Source organism: Photinus pyralis, unplaced genomic scaffold, assembly GCF_008802855.1.
Source record: "Photinus pyralis isolate 1611_PpyrPB1 unplaced genomic scaffold, Ppyr1.3 Ppyr1.4_LG1, whole genome shotgun sequence".
NCBI classification, from domain to species: Eukaryota; Metazoa; Arthropoda; class Insecta; order Coleoptera; family Lampyridae; genus Photinus; species Photinus pyralis.
Genome location: NW_022170249.1, coordinates 11,419,039 through 11,438,855, shown reverse-complemented (window position 1 = coordinate 11,438,855; position 19,817 = coordinate 11,419,039). Strand labels below are relative to the sequence as shown.

The window sequence follows — 19,817 nt, the reverse complement described above, 5'->3', positions numbered from 1 at the left end:
TTCGATTGCTGATTGTGATTGAAATCAATTTTCATGCGTTTATTGTGTCGCATAGTCACCATCGACACGGGCATGGAATTATTGCCATAAGAAATACATTGCAAACTTCATAACATTTAAGGGATGATGTGGCAACCGCGAGATGCCTGTCAGAACGGCACTTTCTTAATTTACTAACAATAAAGCATCGTTTAAAAATGTTCTAGCTTTGTGGGGGAGAGAATGCCGGTCACAAAACTCATGATGCCGGTCTTGTAAACCGGCATTAAGTGTGTGTGAACGGCATTCTCTACATGGCGAGCGTAATAGGTTGGTACTATTCTTCACCGTGAACAAGGCGGGATTTAGCATGGGGCCCTGTGGGCCCTGGTCCATAGCGGCAAATTTTTAGGGGCGGCAAAGAAATATATTTGGGAAATAATTCTACGACGTACTATCATCAAAAAATAACATACTTAACCTCTTATAGTATATTAAGTATGGAGAACGGTAAGGGATTTTTACCGTTCGAAGACAATTGTTTGGAGGAGGAGCGGAGCGACGACTCCAATTATTGTCTGAGAACGGTAACCCTTAACGTTCGACGTGCTTATAACATTTTTTGCGCGATCGAAATTAAAATTATCCAACCAATATAAATATGCACTAAGAAATTAACGAGCAGAATAAATCGAAATGATCGAAGTGGTATGGTGTACATCACTAGGTAACCAGTTTATTTGTCAAAATTGAAATTAATAATTTTATAAAATTGTGCATGTGTCTGATGTAGTTTGCTAGCTTTGCACTTCCTTTATGACTTTATGAGCCAGGTATTTGCCGGTGGCCGAATGGTATGTCGAAGATTAAATTAAAGATTAAATGTAATGTAAGACTGTTAACATTGAACTGATTGTTTTTAAAAAGGCGTCGGTAAGTATTTTTGTTGTTCTGTTTTCAGATCGGTAAGTAATTTTGGCGTCGTCGTAATCATAGCAACTGGTAAATTCCACTTACTGTCATGGAAACACACATGGTAAATAGTCAGAAATGACCGATCGCGCAAAAAAAATTTAAAGTTGGAGTGTTACGCACACTCTAACCCACTTAAAAGTAATACTCAACTATAGAGTAACATAAACTCACATTTCGAGAAAACTATGTGAATTTTGTATTAAGATTGTGGGAAATTTATGGTTTCGCCCGCAAATTTTTTGTTGAAAACTCTTTAAGGTGCCATCTAGCCATTTTTATCAATTTCATGCTCGTTCCTGGGGGAAGAGGAGCTTAATAACCTCACGTAACCGTTAGATTCTCTGAAACACGATTCAGTGGTTACATTAATTACATGTTTGTGTATTGGATTTCATTGTTTAAACTGTAAAATCAACTTGAAATTTCGAAATTGATGTCTTTTATTATAAAATGTGAATAAAATCTATTTGGACCATAGTAGATTAAATTTTGAATGAAACGCGTGTAACGTTATAACCACGAGGCGTAGTGTGATTGGCATATTTGTGCATTCTCGACCTGAGGTAGCAGTGAGATAAATTTTTTTATTAAACTTTCATAAAAGTGACGAAGACGAGAGAAGCGATGATGACTCGGCGTTATCAAAATTTATACCGATAGCCGTTACAAATACCTATAAAACTGTTTATGAAAAAAAAACGCGTTCTACTTAAAAAATTATCAAAGTCCTCGTTTGAGATCGAAGGGACTTCAGCGCATTTTTGTGTGGCAGATCAGTATTCTATTAGCCACTTTCGATTCAACCATCAATAACAGATCTTCTCGAAGACTACTACATTCACTAACCGCTTCCCACTTTCCTCGTGCACCCGCAATTCGCTTTTAAAGATTTGACTCCACCATCAGGAAGATCGTGTCGGGGGCTACCACATTCCCTTTGACGGTACCCACTTCCGACGTTCGGTTCACCCGCAATTCGCGTTTGAAGATTTGACTCCACCATCAGTGAGATCGTGTCGCGGGCTACCACATTCCCTTTTACGGTACCCACTTTCGACGTCCCGTTCACCCGCAATTCGCGTTTGAAGATTTGACTCCACCATCAGGAAGATCGTGTCGGGGGCTACCACATTTCCTTTGACGTTACCCCCTTCCGACGTCCCGTTCACCCGCAATTCGCGATTGAAGATTTGACTCCACCATCAGTGAGATCGTGTCGCGGGCTACCACATTCCTTTTTACGGTACCCACTTCCGACGTCCCGTTCACCCGCAATTCGCGTTTGAAGATTTGACTCCACCATCAGGAAGATCGTGTCGGGGGCTACCACATTCCCGTTGACGGTACCCCCTTCCGACGTCCCGTTCACCCGCAATTCGCGTTTGAAGATTTGACTCCACCATCAGTGAGATCGTGTCGCGGGCTACCACATTTCCTTTGACGGTACCCCCTTCCGACGTCCCGTTCACCCGCAATTCACTTCTATTGGCGACACGAGAAAGAGAGACAGCGATTCGAGATTCACGAAACGTTAAACCGCGTGAGTTCGCAACGGAAGGTAAGTAAAAGGCGCCTGACTACTTCTCGAAGACGCGCGCGCCGCCTCGCAAAAGGTCGTTAATTTCGCCCCTATGACAAAAAACAAAATTCCGCCACGCAGGAGTTGTGCGCGTTTACAACATCTTTCCGACGACACCAATTTCAAAAGAATCGGACCAAAACTGTAGTAGAAGATAGAAAAAAACTGAAAAACCTTCACGTTAGTATACTACGCTCGAGGATGACGCCCAGATGTCGCCAACCCCACATCATGTAGCCATGTCCCTAAGGTTGACAAATTTCACGGCCCTGTAGATACACGTACACCCGTTGCCTTTCTACAAGAGTTCTTCTGCGCGCCCACATTTGCTGCCAGCCAGCCAGCCAGCCAGCCAGCCAGCCAAAGTGAGATTAAAAGCTACTTTTTACAAAAAAAATTTTTTGCAAAAATGCGCTAAAAATTCCGGATGAGACACTGCGGTAGTTTATCACCAAAATTTCTTGGCAGTTACTCGTTCTTTGACACGAAGATCGTAACGTTTAAGTGTTACATGTTTCTAATTTATAGCCTCCGTTAATGTGAATAAATGAATGGTGTTAGTTATGGCCAACACAGCTAATTGCAAACGCATTTATTAAATTAAGCATGAATCTCAATTCAGAAGCATGTAAGCCAACATACCGTTAAGTAAGATCTTATTTCTCAGCTGCGATTGATACTGAAGGGAAAATTCTGAAAAAATTATTAGTGCATTATTTACGTTAGTTACATGTATTACATATAATTACTGCTATTTTACCGAGGGTTAATATTAGTACCGGCTGTTGCGTAATAAATTCACAACTACATTAAAATTTTATGCTGACCACTAAATAATTGTAAATATCTGTTGAAGTATTATTTGATCATAAGATTATAAAGCAATCATTAGTTCACCCAACTATACCTGTTTTTGGTTTAACAGGTCCTACCTTTTAATTTTTTATACGAGAAGCATTATTTCTATTAGTACTTCTACCCCTTTAAGTGATTGGAACTCGCAAGTAGGTAGTAAAAATTATGTTCATATAAATGTTTTTATTTCTATCTTTTTCTACCCGTATGCTCAACATATTTAAATTGTAGTGATGTCTTTTATATTTCATATCTTCATAGAATTAAATTAAACCCGAGGAAAATAAATTTAAATGGGGTGGCGAATAAAAATACTCACAGTAAAAGAAAACAGAAAAGTTTCGAAGAAAGCGTTAAGAATGAATTTCGAAAAATTACAAGACGAAAGAACTTTATACGAAATTGGCATCGGTGATCTCACAGAAAAATTGAACAACTCTAGACAGTAAAAATTTTATTATTTTATTATTACAGAGATAATAAATAAATTGTTACCACGAAAGCGTTGAGTTCCAAGGTGCAATACGTTTCATTGCGTTATATTTATAGTGGTAAGGTACGTTACAAAACCAGTTTATTAATAAAATTTCTGCACCTAATGTGTTTATACAAGGTGTTAATAACATTATAAATAAAACGGCAACGGGTAAAAAGGTTAAAGACAATTAATTTGTACTTTTCTTGACTGTTAAAACCATAAGTTAATAGGGTAATTTTGACCATTTCAATACTGTGGAACATTGGTAACAATTCCAGTAAATAAACGAATTTAGAACTAATAAAATGTGAGGAACCGGGAGCAAAGGTTTGTTCTGGATTTAAATTCGTCCACCATCTTTTTATATTATATCAAAATAGGAATCGCCAGTTTTTGGGGATTTTGTATAAGGAATTTACACTTAAGTATTTCTAACATTCAGGTTGATTTACGGAAATTTATCCTGTGAACCATTTTTATGTATTGTTTTATGAACGATAAGTGAACCCACACCAAAGATTGTTAAAGTTCTTCTCATTAATTGTGAAGTGATTTTTAAGTTCATTGATACCATTTTTTTATGTGGGTTAAATTTTATGTAGCATTCCGAGCCGTGTAAATTTCTTTTTGAATAGAATTTTGTACCGGGTGTTGGAGTAATTACAAATAGTAAAAGGAATTTAGACAATGGCCCATATGAATAAAATTCATTTGCAAAATTCAAATTAAATACTCGCCCCTTCACACTGGGATGTTCAGCAGCGCTGTAAATTCTCCCAGTGTGAGGGAGCAGTTACGAGTATTTACTTTGAATTTTACAAGTATAAGCATATGCTTACTTTTATTAATATGGGCCATTTAATTGGATTTGAACATGATCACGAAACAGGCTTGAAATGGTTACATGAAGTAAATCAATATTTTAAATCACAAAAATGTAATGAAAATGAGTTGAAACGATATTCATTTTGACAATATCTAAACTCTTCAATTTATATGAATACTTATTTGAGAGCAGTCAAATCAGAGCATCAGGTTTTAACTTTCATATTATAAGTGGAGATAAAGACGAAATCTTCCGCAAGGTAACAGTAATTGATAATTTATTTATTACTGAGCTAGCCATGGTATTAATTATTTTTCATAATTCCAAATAATGTATTTCTAATATACGAATGTAATGATATTTTTTGCCCAACATTCAACATTCAAGTAGCATCTTTTTTAATACATAATATAACTTCATTTCATTCCGCCAATCAAATAAACAGAAACTAAAAATTGCATGCTTTCCCAAAGATTCAACAAAAACTAGAATGCTGCGCAACGAGCTAACGAGCGGATCTGATTCAGCTCGGCCGTGGTTCTAATTCATTTCGTTTATGTCGCGATAATCTGGCGCTTATAGCTTTCATACGCATTTAACGGCCCAGAGGCGTACTCGGAAACCACTCGCCCAAAAATTAGAACAAAATTTCGAAAAAACCTACTCTATATTTTGCAATACCAACTCCAAAAAACCACTCCATGAAAATTCGACTCCCTTGGGAGAAACCACCTTAAAACTGTTTCAACTGCTGAAATCAAATTAAATTCTCGCCCACATTAAAAGTATAAAAATTAAATAAAATGCGCTAGCGGGCTCCCGTTACATACCAGAAATCACTTCAATAGATTTTTCCATGCTTGTTCAACGTGATGACGTACAACTAAGAAGAAGACGCCCAAAAAACAACGTTGGTTCAAATCGCTTTGGATAGCGTTAGCTAAAAAAAAAGCAACCAACCAGAAGTGTATATAGGTGCGGAGCAAGTGCAGAGCGCCAGGTGATTCGAGATCTTGCTCGTAGAGGATGAGCTCAAGCGCTTCATGCGTGAAGATCGCATGTATTTTGTAGCCGGATAGAATCGTTGTAAGCGGCTGTCCTTCATTTTAAGGCCAATTTAAAGGTTAAGTTATGAAAATTGCAAGTGTGTGTACCAAAATATAAGTAATAATATCCATACAGGGAAAATAAATTAATCCGTATTTTCAATAAATACCTATAAATAGAATCTTAACAGTGATACGGAATTGAACAAAGCGTGTATCGCGAATAAATTGCACGAATTTTTTAACTAAATGCACTGGGCTTCACGATAAATCGAAAACTTTCCATTTATTAATGGTCGTTCAACAATGCAGCGTATTGTTTAAACTTTGCTACGGTTTGTTCGTTTGTGTTTTTGTTTTTTTAAAGCTTGGGATTTGTGTTTGAATAAGACCGAAACCGAAAATCTGGATATTTGGCTAATTCTGCAGGATTGGTATGTCTTTGGTTCCTTCTCAGAATGGGTAAACAGAAATAATGAATACAGTTCAGGATCTCCCCATAGAATATTCTACGGGAAGATCCTAAAGTTTATTCAAATTTCTGCATCCCCAACAACACTACGTGAATTCTATTTAGAAGCGGTGAGTGGTGCAGAACATCGAACCCGGTCAGCAGGTATCGATGACACACAGCTGAAAGTCGATCCCGAAAGATTATGAACGTTGAAGAATTCAAGGCTATAAGATACTGACTTAATCTTTATTATTTCCGTTTTGTGCCAATTATCGGTGAATTAAACTAAACAGTTTCGTGTGTATTAAAGAATTATTTAGAATCACTCGTTACCTTGTTTTCTAAGATATACTTGATTATCTTGCGAGCAAGAAGATTTTGAGTTGTGAGGATTGGGTTTTTGTCCTAAATGTATTTAGTTCTTTTTTAATGGCATACATTCATAATTCCTTACAAATGGAAGTAACAAGGACGCCAATATTGAAGTTGGTACTCGAGTGTATAAATTTCTAAATATTCTGCTAATAACTTAATTGGAATGAGTATTTTTCCAAATTTTGGTTCTAGTTTTTAATTAATGAAATTATCAGTGAATGGAAGATATTTTTGTAGTAAATTCAGATTTTTCAGTAATTGTCATTTAAATTATTAGCATAATAATCAAAACACTGCGTCTCCACTTTAACCGGTCACGCATACATATTAGCTAACACAAAATATCTCATTATTCAGGGCTGCTGAGGAATATATTCACAATTAGAAGTCTATAAGACTTTATAATTACATACCGATACACAAATATGTTCCGAGGGTGGGTTGGTAGAGGCCAAGATGCCCTAGAAGCTATTCCTCCCAAAGAATACAAATTAGTCGTCCGAACTGGCAAGGCACTTTATCTAGAAGAACATGTAGGTAATATGCGGTTGGTCTCTGCCACAGGGGAACTTTGCACCTTTTTTTCACACAAGAGAAAATCAACTTTTATGTCTAAGCAGAGAGAATCGTTTTATAGAAGTGAAAGGTTGATTACTATGTTAGCTGGAAAAGAACATAAAGCAAGACTAATCTTAACTTTACGAGCTTCTCTAATTTACTCCCCGGCTGCTCATACAATTTAGCTGAAGTGTGTCAAAGCAAGGCGCATTCCGGAGGAGACCTTAAATTCGAAACGAACGTTTACAACCTTTTGAATTTTTAATCTCATGGTAATCATACTAAAGGTGGGGATTATCATAAAATATAGAATTTTATAGATTCATTAAACGCTAAACGAAAGTTTACAAAGATGCACTTGAATAAGTAGACGTCTAGTAATTATACATTGTAGATGCATTGCGTACCTAAAAGATTTAATGCAATTTATTCTTCGTGTTCGTGCACAAATGACGAATCTAACGTGACCAATTACATACGATTACGTCATGTTAATTTATAAATTACTGTTCAGGATGTATTTATTTTGTGGGATGTCTTATTATTTATTTATTACTTCAGATAAAAATGTTAAAGCAAGCCCATAACAAGCGCTATAGCAATTTCGAATCGAGAAAATTGAAAATCTAGATTGTTCAGCGAGCAAAAGCCTAAATAATGTCCAAATAAATTATCTAAAATGAGACATTAAGTCAGTTTAGCTGGTTAAAGTTTTTAACGTGCATCATGTTTTACACACCGATGCTTGAACAACGCGCCGCGTGGGCGACCGACTACTAAAACACCTGTGGATTCGAATTTACACTACGTATCTGTGGTAATTTCGGGAGTCAGTAGACCAAGAGATTAATGATCTCATATAAGACCGCCTATTTTTAGTCTATTTATACATACCTGTTTCATGAACATTCACGTTCTCTATGACGATTTGTTTTTGTGTAACCTAATGTTCTGATTCTGATTCATTCTGAGACCTCTGCAAATTAAACCTTCCTCTATAATTAATAGACGATTGACAAAGCACTATGCATAACTTTCAATTGGTCATCAAGTGTCAACCCATTTAAATTACTTTTTAAGATTTACTTTACTCATAGCTCTTATATACCTACACGATAATGAAGTAAGTACATTGTATAGTATAGCTAGAAAGTAATATTTTTTATCAGAATGATTTTATTCACAAAACTATCTTTGAAAGTTGACATTAGTAAAACAATATGCGATGTTGCTATCCTACACACTTTATCCTATGTAAGAATTGGTATTTTACTAAAGGAAGTTGCTAATTACATGGAGATACTTTGATCAGAGTTCCATTACTAAAACGTAAGCTATACAAACGGTAATAAGGGAAGAAGGGAACGAAGGAAAGAAGTGAAAGTGGCGGAAATAACTTCAGTAAAATAATAATAAATATCAAACAAAGGAAAAGAAACGAAAAAGACGGTTATAAGGGGTTGCAGGGTGGCACGGTAGCATTCAGCCCGACCGATCGAGGTTAAAGATCATGCAAATAAACATATCTGCTTAACCGAGATCTATTTTGCATTTTGTTGCAGTTGATTTGTTATGCTAGGTTTTTTGCCCATAAAAGGTTTTCCTGGAATCGCCTTGTTATGTGCGTAATATTTTTATTTATTATTGTCTTGTCTTCGTATTGGGTGGATACTATAAGCTATTCGCGCGGATGGGTCACTGAACGGTTTAATCATCGGGAGCTATCCGAGATCGCATCATATCCGAAGAGGGGTTTTACACGATTTCGCATGGCAGTTTGGTTCCATTGTAACATTGGAAACGCTGCTACCTTCTTTTTCCAGTCCAACACCTCTTGTTTGGGTATTTGGATGAGTGGTGCCCATAGATACATTTTTTTGCAGCGTCGTAAGGTACTTTACATGACGTAGGCCATTTTTCTTTTCAAGTTTAAAAATGGATCTTATATATAAGGTGATCGTTTGTCTGTACAGGTAGCTTTTTTCGACTTTGTGGTTCGCGGTTGGTTTTAATTTTTTGTTTATGAGCAATGCTTGAGTTGGGTAAAATAAACGAGTAGCAGGGGTTTTATTTGATCAGGATACACGTCACTTTTTTGAGTGACTAAGAGTCCTGACGTATTCAGTGCATGTTAAATGGTTTGGCGCCAGGCGGTCGGTCGGCTCAGTTGGTGTAGTAGATGCTGGTTCTTATTAACTCAAAACAGGCTTCCGCAGAAAACAACTGAGCTATAATTGTTAAGTGAATATCAAGCGAATGTAGTAATGACAATTCGATTGTATCGAAAACGAATATATAATCAAAGGTTATTTCAAGAAAATCGAGGAAAATAAAAAATTACCTTTGAACACTGATGATAACGGTCTTTTGACCTCAGAAGGGCGCTTTCTGCCTTATCTGTGACAGATATCAACACAAACAAATAAGAGGAGTAGTAAATAGTGCGGCAGATAATATTGCGGGAGCAATGTCTAACATCTGACATTAGGTAAATCGAATAAGAATCAATAATTCAATTTACGTTAATTAAACAAAAGCAAAATTTTGATGACCACCGATTGTCCGTACAATTCTCCATAAGGTTTCGTAAATACTTGCAATTAGACTCCAAAAATAATGAAGGTGTAAACAACTTTTATGTAACTAGGTCACCAGGTAAAGTAGGTAGAATGTAGAATCACGTGGCGTCGCCAATGTCAATCTCGCTAAAATGGCGGGTCCAGGTAAAAATGCGTAGGTAATAAGTAATATCCAGGTAGATAATAACGGAACAGTAATCCAGCAGAGAAAACGATGAGAACTTAAGAGAAAACTGTGTGACAACTTTGGGAAACTTTGAGAAAACTTTGAGGGAAGATAAAGCCCTAAAAAATACGTATTAAGAATAATTCTGAGTTAGAATCCGTGCATACCTCACACTATATACTTGCAAACACCAATCCGCAAAGCGTTATGCAATGCAGTACAGCCACAGCAGGTACATCAGAAATAGAGAGAGAAACCACTCCAAAGACATATGTGTGGTGATAGCTAAAACAATAATCCCAAGCCCTGTTCAGGTAAACAATGAGTCAAGTTAAAATACAGGCAATGCGTAAGCAGAAAAGAAAATAAGATTGCGACCTCTAGCGGCGAAAATAAAAAACTATTGTAAAAGAAACCTATAACACTCGGTTGGCCTCTAGCGGCGACTAAAAAACTAAGGTAATAAATCTACTACAGGAATAACGAGTTTACAAAGGAAATGGCCCAGATGACGTAAGAATATCAAATTAGTAAGAAAAAAAGAACGTAACACCCTGATCCTTGAAATCGTAGAAATCGATTGGCATCACTGTTTCTTTTGGTTCTGAAGTTACGAGTAACAGACGGACAGACGAACAAAACCACCTCATAAGGGGAATTTTTCGAAAGAAACTAAAAATATGGCACTAATTGTGAAATATGGAATAACACAGATTTGTTGAATTTGATATTTGTGTTTGGAGCACATCCAGATACTCTTTATGACTCATACTTTAAGTAATTTTGTTTAATTTTGTTAGAATTTTAGAGACACATGTACGAATTTATCTGTACTTATTCACAAATATACAAGCTTTAATTTGGAAACGAAACGGGTGTAGAATTAACCTTATCCAAAGGTGAGTTCGACAAGATTCCGACTTGGAGAGAGCAGAATCGCCAAGAAATTCTTGTTGTATCCCAGAAAAAGCGATTGAAATTTGGATTTTTGGTCATTAAAAACTTAAAAAAATAAAATGAAATAAGCAAACACATAACTGAGTGATAAATTCTCACACACTGACTTTTATTACCCCACAGTTTGACACTTTGACATTTCCATACAAAAATAAACGTAACAAAAAGGTGTGCTTCATACGTTTTGTCACTCTCATTATTTAAAAATTACGTAGGTGTTCTAAGATACTTGGAAGACTAGGCGATGTACAATAATATTATTACACTTGAAATTTGTGACACTGACCAGTGACCACCTAAAATTAACGACAACACATTGAAAATTTTGAGCGAAGCGTTTGTGACGTTTAGTCTAAATTTATATCACAACAGATTGTGATAATAATGAGATAGTTAAACGATAAGAAAAACAATGACTTTTCTAATCCGGAAATTTAAATTACTTGATTGGAAAAATGGAAAAGTCACTTTCACTTTCACATTCCCTAACATTGATTTTCGTTTTCCTTCTAATCTGTTCTGTCACTTGCCCTATAATGGACTCTGTAAATCGGAGCAAAAGGTCGACACATTCAACTCCAGAAAACTAACGCATTTGAAAATAACTAAATGGATTCATACGTTTCATCATATTTGCATAACGGAAGAAACTAACGTAGTTAATTTGTGCACACATCGAAGCACTTGAATAATCCGTCACCAGAACCAAAAAAACTTGCAGATCCACACCGCGAAAAAATGCAATCGACTTTTTTGTATAATAAATTTGAAAATGAAAAAAGAACGGAAGTATCGTAGTCAAATATTTAATTTAGCGATCGTTAGCTCTCAAGTTACACGTTGTTTTCCTTCTGCTTACATAATTCATTCTCTTAAGTATTCTATTTCAAGACCTAACATTTATTTTTATTTATTGAGGTGACTGACAATCTATGGGTAGTACTTATTACATAATAAACGACCATTTTTTATTTCAGATTTAACTTTTCTAAGTATATAATTTTATATTACTAACAATGAGTATATAGTGTTACAAGTCACTTTTCATAATAGCCTTCACGATTTTTGCGCCATTCATTATAATCTGACTATATTAAAGTCACGATTGGCAACATTTTATACTACTTGATAATTATTATTTATGGCGTGTTGGATTTTTATACCTACTCGGGAAGTATACGCATCAATTTACATTATTTATGTTTGGCTTAGAGCTCTAATTTTTAAAAAGAAACCTACATCGTCACAACATCAATATCTTGTGGCCATCGAAAGACAGCATAAAATCCATGTCGGTACACAAATTAGTTGTTCAGGTGTGTACAAATTAAAATGTGACGATTTCAAATTGAATCTTGGAAGATAGAGGTACCTGAAGCGTACGGGCGAATTAAAGGGAAAACTTTATGAGTTTATGCTTAAGACATGACCAAAATCGTGATTCAAGGAAAGCATATGTAGTAAGAACTTATTAAGCATGATGGACAATAGAGAGACCTTGTTAGGTTTCTTGCTCAAACATTTACTTTTTATTTGGTTAAACGACCGTAGACAATGCTTCCGACTTTCTTAAGAGGATGCCTACTAAACATATTCTACACGTCCTTCACCACCTCTACAGCTAAACCGGACGGCCCGAACCACCCGCAACGACATCACCGACCCTCCATCTTTTGAGCCAGGTTTTTCGTTGACTGAGCCCTTAACTTTCGGTCTACTAGGAAGAAACGAGTAAGGGGCAGTACTCAGAGTCGATTGGCTACGGAAACTGTTAAAATAGCCTACGCTTTACAGAACCCAAGTGGAAGGCTCAATTTGTCGCGTCAGTGAAATGGCCAGTGGCTTACAGAACCAAAACATGAGGTCCAATTCTGGCCTTACCGACAGATGCATTTCACTTTTTACAATACATCAGTTCAGAATATGATCAATTTTAATTTAAGGAAGCGATCTCCAACTCCAACTTCTCGTCCATGTTCCGCATGGTGAATGTCTTTTAGGTACTTGCAGAAAGATCTATAGGGTCGTCTTCAACTCCGCTTCCTAATACGTGTAATACAAAGTTTTTTTGGTAGCTTTCGTACTCCAAATATTTTATTACTAGATATATTGTAAAGTGGTATGTGCTTGTTGTATTTGCATCAAAATAAGCGGATTTTAATGTAATCAATTAAAAGTGGTCATGTCAAATTACCCTGTTAACTTATTGATGGCCCTAGCCCAATTCCATTAGATTTCAGTTTGTCAAATGCAGGAAAACAATTCATTTAAACTGCAACATAGTAGCCGTTTATTAATACTTATTAGTAACTAAACCTTACCAGTATCTTATAAATATTTAAACAAAAAAGGTCAGCATTGAAAGACTGTAGTATGAGTAGGTACTCTAAAATAGTCACTGGATCTACGCAACTTTATTTAATGCATTGTATAGTGAAAGATTCAACGTCTATCCGCTTATAAACATTTCGCTCATTCATTGGGAATCTAGAGGGTGGTTCCAACTGCGTGCATGATTAGGATTACCGTCTTTATTCATGGCACAACGATATTCAGATGAACAATAACCGTAGTGGGAAGTTACACCACTTTCCCCCGATTCCTTTTTTAGATCATACGATCTATAATTTCTAATGACAAGGCACACCTATAATTAGCGATTGAATTGAATAGAATAACTAGATTATTTAATTATGTACTATAATAATGTTATCAGTTTAATGGAAGTAGCTCTTTATCTTCCTAGAATACGTTTCAGATATAAAGTTTCTAATGACCGGATGTGCCTATTTATTTTTGTAATTGATTACCTTGTAATTGTTTTATCGAGTTTAGTGTAAAAAAGGACACTCAAATTTATATTTAGATCATTGGCTCTTATACTTATGATTTCTCTTTATGTAAGAAATCATACATTTTTAATGCAATAATAACTACCCTTCAAAGAAGTGTAATACAAACATGTAACAAGTAACACAAAAACTGCTGTGATCTAAGCGGCCTTCACACGGTGCTAATCGTTTAAAAACTCACCCTGGATTAGGAAGGTAACAAAAATAAAAAATTTTTGACTATACGAAATGGGATGGTTTAGGAGAACTCAAATTAAAAACAATTTCAATCAATCGACCTATGTTTCATAATTTCATTACGCTGTTGGGAACTAAAAACATAACTGCTACAGAAAGTAGCGAGGTATTTACGACAAAGTAAAATGGTAATGATTTGTAGCCAAAATTCGTGCTGTAAATTATACACCGGTGACAGTTGAATGATTAATAACTCATATTAGATACTACCTTATTGCAGCACAATTCGTGGATACTAATCGCATTCAACAGTTATTACGACAATATTGTCATTTAACCCGTGAAAATATTTCAGACAGAACACAATATTTGAGTTATAAATCACTTCCCATAATAATACTAAAAGAAATTCTCAGACACCTTAACGTATAATTAGCCGATGAACGAGTAACTATTAGACATTTTAATGTTAGGTGAGGCAAGAACCTATTATTTGGAGCAGTATAATTAATGTGTAAAAAATCAGGTTTCTTATTTATAGAAGGAACAATTTAAAATACCAAGCATCAACACCCACCGCTATTAATCCTAAAAGACTCTACCATGTCAAAACGTGTTATTGAACATTATTCTTTTTTTTTAAATAATATAATATGAAGAGAATTATAATCATGTCAAATTTTGTAGTCCTTGACTGTATGCTTTATGAAAGGTTGTTGTTACCCGTTGATTAGTGAAAAAATAAATAAGGCGCATTTGTAACAATAAGTTATGTTTTGCATGTCATTTTTTTCTGAAGTACAAGTGTATTAATTTAATGCAAATAGAAGCAACCTTTATAAATCTTTATTAACTCAGGTATAAAGCTGTAAATTAGATTATAAGTGCCATTTTTTATTATAGGTTACTGAAACATTCAAAATCTGGAGGGGTCATTTTTATTAGCAAAATAAATCAGCCACCCGATCTACAATGTTTAAGTTATAGCTAATTAAATATTCATATAAAAGCGCCAGTTTTTCTAAAAACGAAAATACGTCCGCATTTTACTTGGACAGATATTATTTACGTACTCCTACTTTTAGGGAGCCAATTTGTAGACGATCACATTAATATTTACCATTAAAAAAAATTTAAAATATGCTGCTGTAAAATAAAACGCGAAGCTGTCCCGCATAATTTTTCGGATGGCAATTTTTATTTTATTTTCTACGTTCTACGAGACGATGATAGAGAATTTAGTCGTAAAAAAACAATGATCGAGATTTCCAGGTCTTCTCTAATGATCGCGCTATTATACAGTCTGGAAAATGAATTCTTCCAGTTTTTACTAGATTTTTTCTGGAGATAAGTGGCCAATGCCACGAAATACATTGAGCTGGCTGCTTCTTTTGAAACATCCTCTTAAAGGTAATTAGAGCTTTTGTCCAAGCCATAATTTAAATTTGCTCTAGCTAAGCCTCAAATTGCAGGAAATACAATTTTTATCATCCATATGCATTTGATTCCAGTGAACTGTTTATTGAGGTGGGAACTACTTGATTTTTCCCCACTCACGAAAGTACTACACTTTTAAGCTTCTTTGTTATAAAATGCTCTTCTTATTATCTATTATGAGCTTTTTTGAGCTTCAACAGTTAGCTCATAAACCCTCGATGTTGATCGGGATTTCTGGAATATTATTCGCTGCAGTACGAATGTCCATGCTACAGATTGCCGCGGGAGCTTTATAATAAAACCCTGCTGCAATTTATTGATTGACAAATTACCTTTCTTTTTCTTAAGGTGAAAATTCCAACCAGAAAACTATCATAAACAATATAGAAATATCGTTAATTATGCCGGCGACTAGCTCAATCGGTTCTCTTTTTACTTTACCTATTTTATTTCGGTTTGCTTAAGGAATGTCCTCTAGCTGAAATTGCCACTACAAAAAGGGTTGTTTGAAGCTTGTAGTCTAGCACAATGACATAGTAACATTTTTCTACAACTGTCAAAAAAACCTGTCATTTTCTGACGAATTTCGAAACGCGAAGTAATAGATTTTTAAACGGTTAATTAATAAGTAAGGTGGCTCTTGACAACGTGCGCGAAATCGTCAACAGTGAAAAAAAGTATTTCGCGCACGTGACAAAGTTGAACTTAAACAGCAAATTTAATTAACAATCGGTTCAGTTGTAGAAAAAATATTGTATATAACGCTAGCGCGAAGTTACTTCGCGCATTTGACAGATATTTTAACTCGGCTTCGCCTCGTCAAAATACCTTCAGTCTTAATGCGCGAAATTGAACTTCGAGCTCTTGTTATATAAATAACTATTGTATATTTATAAAAAATAAACACGGAAAACATTGGGGCCATTTAAAGATGCATTGCTTTTTTTATCAAATGGTCTAAATATTAACATTCTACCTGGGCATATATCTGAATATTTAAATTCTAGGTAGAGGTGGCCATCTGTTTGACTAATTTTGAATTAGGACTGTTACCAATTGACACATTAACGGCAATCCAGTTGACAAAATAATTGTGAAATACCTAGGAATGTGATTCCCTTATTTTGAACTTTAAATGGAACTCGATTCGATTCCGTAAAATAAAAGCCTGAAAAGACTGGTCACAAATTCAGGGGTTTCTTTTGATAAAATTACAAATGGATACAACAATAATTTATGAAATTTATGATCTCTTATTTACAGTTTAAACTATACTAATAATAGGTCAAAATTTTCTTTATCCAATGGATCGTAAAGCTGTCGATTCAAATTTACAAAAATCATACAATTATATAACGCACCTTTTTCGGGATTGTTCTTGAACTTGAGGTTTAATGTGCGGGAATTGATAAACTTTTCACCTTGATTAATTTTACCTTTAGCGGCACAAAAATGACTTTACTAACAGTTTTCTTTATCGCAATTTCACTTTTACACGGGATATTAGAGTATCTTTGTGACACTGCGTAGAGCGCGGTATAATGTTTATGGAATTTGATGAATAGCACTTCATTTATAAATATAGATAGTGTCTTTATCTAACTGAATTACGCCTGCGAACTCTTAACCTTCTGTGAATATATTCCTTGGCGTAACTTTGTATCACGTTAATTCTTACTGAGATGGCACTTTTGTGACATACTAAATGTGCGCGGTAACTACACGGAAATTCTGCTAAGGGTAGCGAAAACTAACATGCATTTTTTCTACTACTCTGGATATTAATGGACACGCTTATTTTTCGTCGGTTAGCTCACTATTATTACCTTTCTAGTAATTACTCTTTTTAGGAAAGTGGACATGCAATTCGCAATTCTCAATGAATTCCAAAACGTCAAAATACGTCGTATGTTAAACAAAATTCAAAAGAACCAAAAGCTACTTTAATTTTTCTATTTAGTAATTTGACCTTTATTAACTTAAGATCCTGTTATAGAGTCGTTTCCCGCCTAACAGTCACCTCCTTATCTTACCTAATTCCTTATAAAACAATAACAATTTGTACCTCGCAAAAGCTTAATTCTTTTTTTTACCTTTAAAGGCACGATAATGAATTGAACATGTGAGTACAAGAAAAATGCGATTACTTTATTTTATAGTAACGACGACATCGAAATCTCCATTGTATTCGGTTCGATTACGAATGTGCTTTACGAGCGTTGAGCGTATTTTGAAAAGGTCAAATCAGAACAAATCAATGGGTGGTTTCAACAAAAGGAACTGTTTTCTACTAACTACCGCCCTTCTGTCTGGCACCTTATTAAAAGAGGGTTGGGGAGGGGGGGCTGGTTGTGTCCTTCATGGTCCTCTAATGAAAGGTATCAACGAAAGGAATTAATTTCTAAGAACCATAGTCCTCCTCTATTTGGATTGGGACGTCTGGAAGAAATTGGTGATGTCATAACTTTAAGAGCGAATGTCTCGAAAACGGTTTGTCAGAAGAAAGTACTCTCAAAGGCAAAATGAATCATCTGGACGAAACCAAAAACTTTTTAACGGCTTGATTTTTCTTGCATTATATTTGCGGTACTTGTTTAGATCTCTTCACTAATGATTTACTACGATTTTCTACCAATATGATCTTAAGAACAGCAATTTGTCAGAAACTTCTAGTGCCAGAATCCTTGGAGTCATCAGTTCTCATACTCTGAATAATAGCGGACATGAATCGTCTATACCATCACGTATGCCCTATTAATTTCAACTTATGTCGCGACCAGCCCGATCAAATCTCATTTGCTGTCTATGGAAGTCTGAGTGCATGTGATCCAAGTTGGATAGAGAAGGTGTCTCTTGGAAATCTCGCCCTCTACTCCATGTATCGTGGCGAATGGGGTGCGTGCATTTGTTCCCATTGCTGTCCCATTGGACATTAAAATCGTCGGCTCTTGACCTTTCACAAATAGGTATGAGCTCCATCTTAACCCTTCAGGAAGTCATCCTCAACGACGCATTCAACCCCAATTGCCAACCGGAGTGTTCGGAAGTCCAGGAGAGCTTAGTGCCAGCTCGGGGCAAACGCCCCCCGGTGAGTTACCTAATTAATTGGTGAGGATCGCGGTTAAGCAGTCGCGTTATTTGTTTACATGATCCTTGAGCGCGGAAGACGACCAGTCAGACTGAATGCTGCCATGCCAACCCCTTATGCGTAGATTACAGAGGGACGTTTCTAATGAAAGGTGAGTTTACAGTAGATTTATCGCATCTTAATAATGAGTTCTGATCAACAATTAGCTCCCATTTAATTAGCGATTTCCCTTGTTGTATATAAAAATACCCCCCATTACACACGTGTAATTAACTCCGCCACGTTTTTTTAAATTATGCCAATTGCAATGTTTATATGTATGAAAGCGCAGAAGAAAGAGTGGTGCCAACTATCGAAATCTTGCTGTCAAGAGAGTGAATTAATGCTGAGTTAGCGAGTGTAATCGAATAAGGTAAGAAGACGAAATATTATGATATAAATGCCAGATTTCTCGGCTGACTAAGCTTCCAAAACCCGTTAAGAAACAATACTCCATAGAAATTAAACGACGCAAAAATCGCACTACACATTTCTATGATATATTATTATGCAATGCGGATACTGTCCTACTCCTAGAAGTCCACAACTAAATTTCGAAAAAAAAATTTAATGCAAATTTAGAGCTACCGTTACAGGGAAAGGGCGAATTAATTAAATTGGGTTCATGTTGAATTGCACTGAGTGGCGTTCATACCTAAATCTGATTATTGTCAAGATATATTAATGTGTGGCTATGGGTTTGATTCTTTAGATAAGGTGGCACATCACATTTAATTACGATTTTCTACAGCCTAAAATGATTCTAAACTACGAGTACCATTAAACGGTAACGCGAAAAGAAGAGCTGTTATGGTTATAAGACTTATAAATGTGTTCGAAATCACATAGGTACCGGTAAATATCGGATTACCGAGTAAGCATATCATTGGTAACTAATACGTATAGTTGTGGACAAGATCTTCATACCATACTTTCACTTCCGGAGAAAGACTCTTTAGTACAAAATCGTTTATATCTGTTGTAAACTTCCACTTAATTGTTGATATGATATTAATCCAATAATCATCATACTCGTGCTCAAAAATTATAGGCAACTTTAGAAAAAAGAAAGCGTTTACACGTCTGATTGCATGACGCTAAAAAGCAACGTTTATTTACGTACATGCAATAAAAAGACATGGGGAAGAAATGGATGCGAAGGCGTTGGATTGATGTAATGCGGATAGGATCCATATATAAAGTTACCAACACATTCCCACAGCTTCCTGGATTTATGACCGACATCTTATATTTGCATTCAGGCATATAATAATGTCGGAACTCCCACAAAATAATTATTCTGTACACGAACGAACCTAAATGTCTTTATTAATATTCGAAAATTTTGGCTCTCTTTTTTCGCCTACGAGAGATTGTCGAAATTCTAAGTTCTAGTT

General features: G+C 35.6%; 1 protein-coding gene across 2 annotated transcripts in view; it reads right to left on the bottom strand.

Annotated features, from left to right (window-relative positions):
* The window catches only part of LOC116173749 (protein Wnt-7b), a 145,961-nt gene that overhangs the window by 68,690 nt on the left and 57,454 nt on the right, over window positions 1-19,817 (bottom strand). The window lies entirely within an intron of this gene.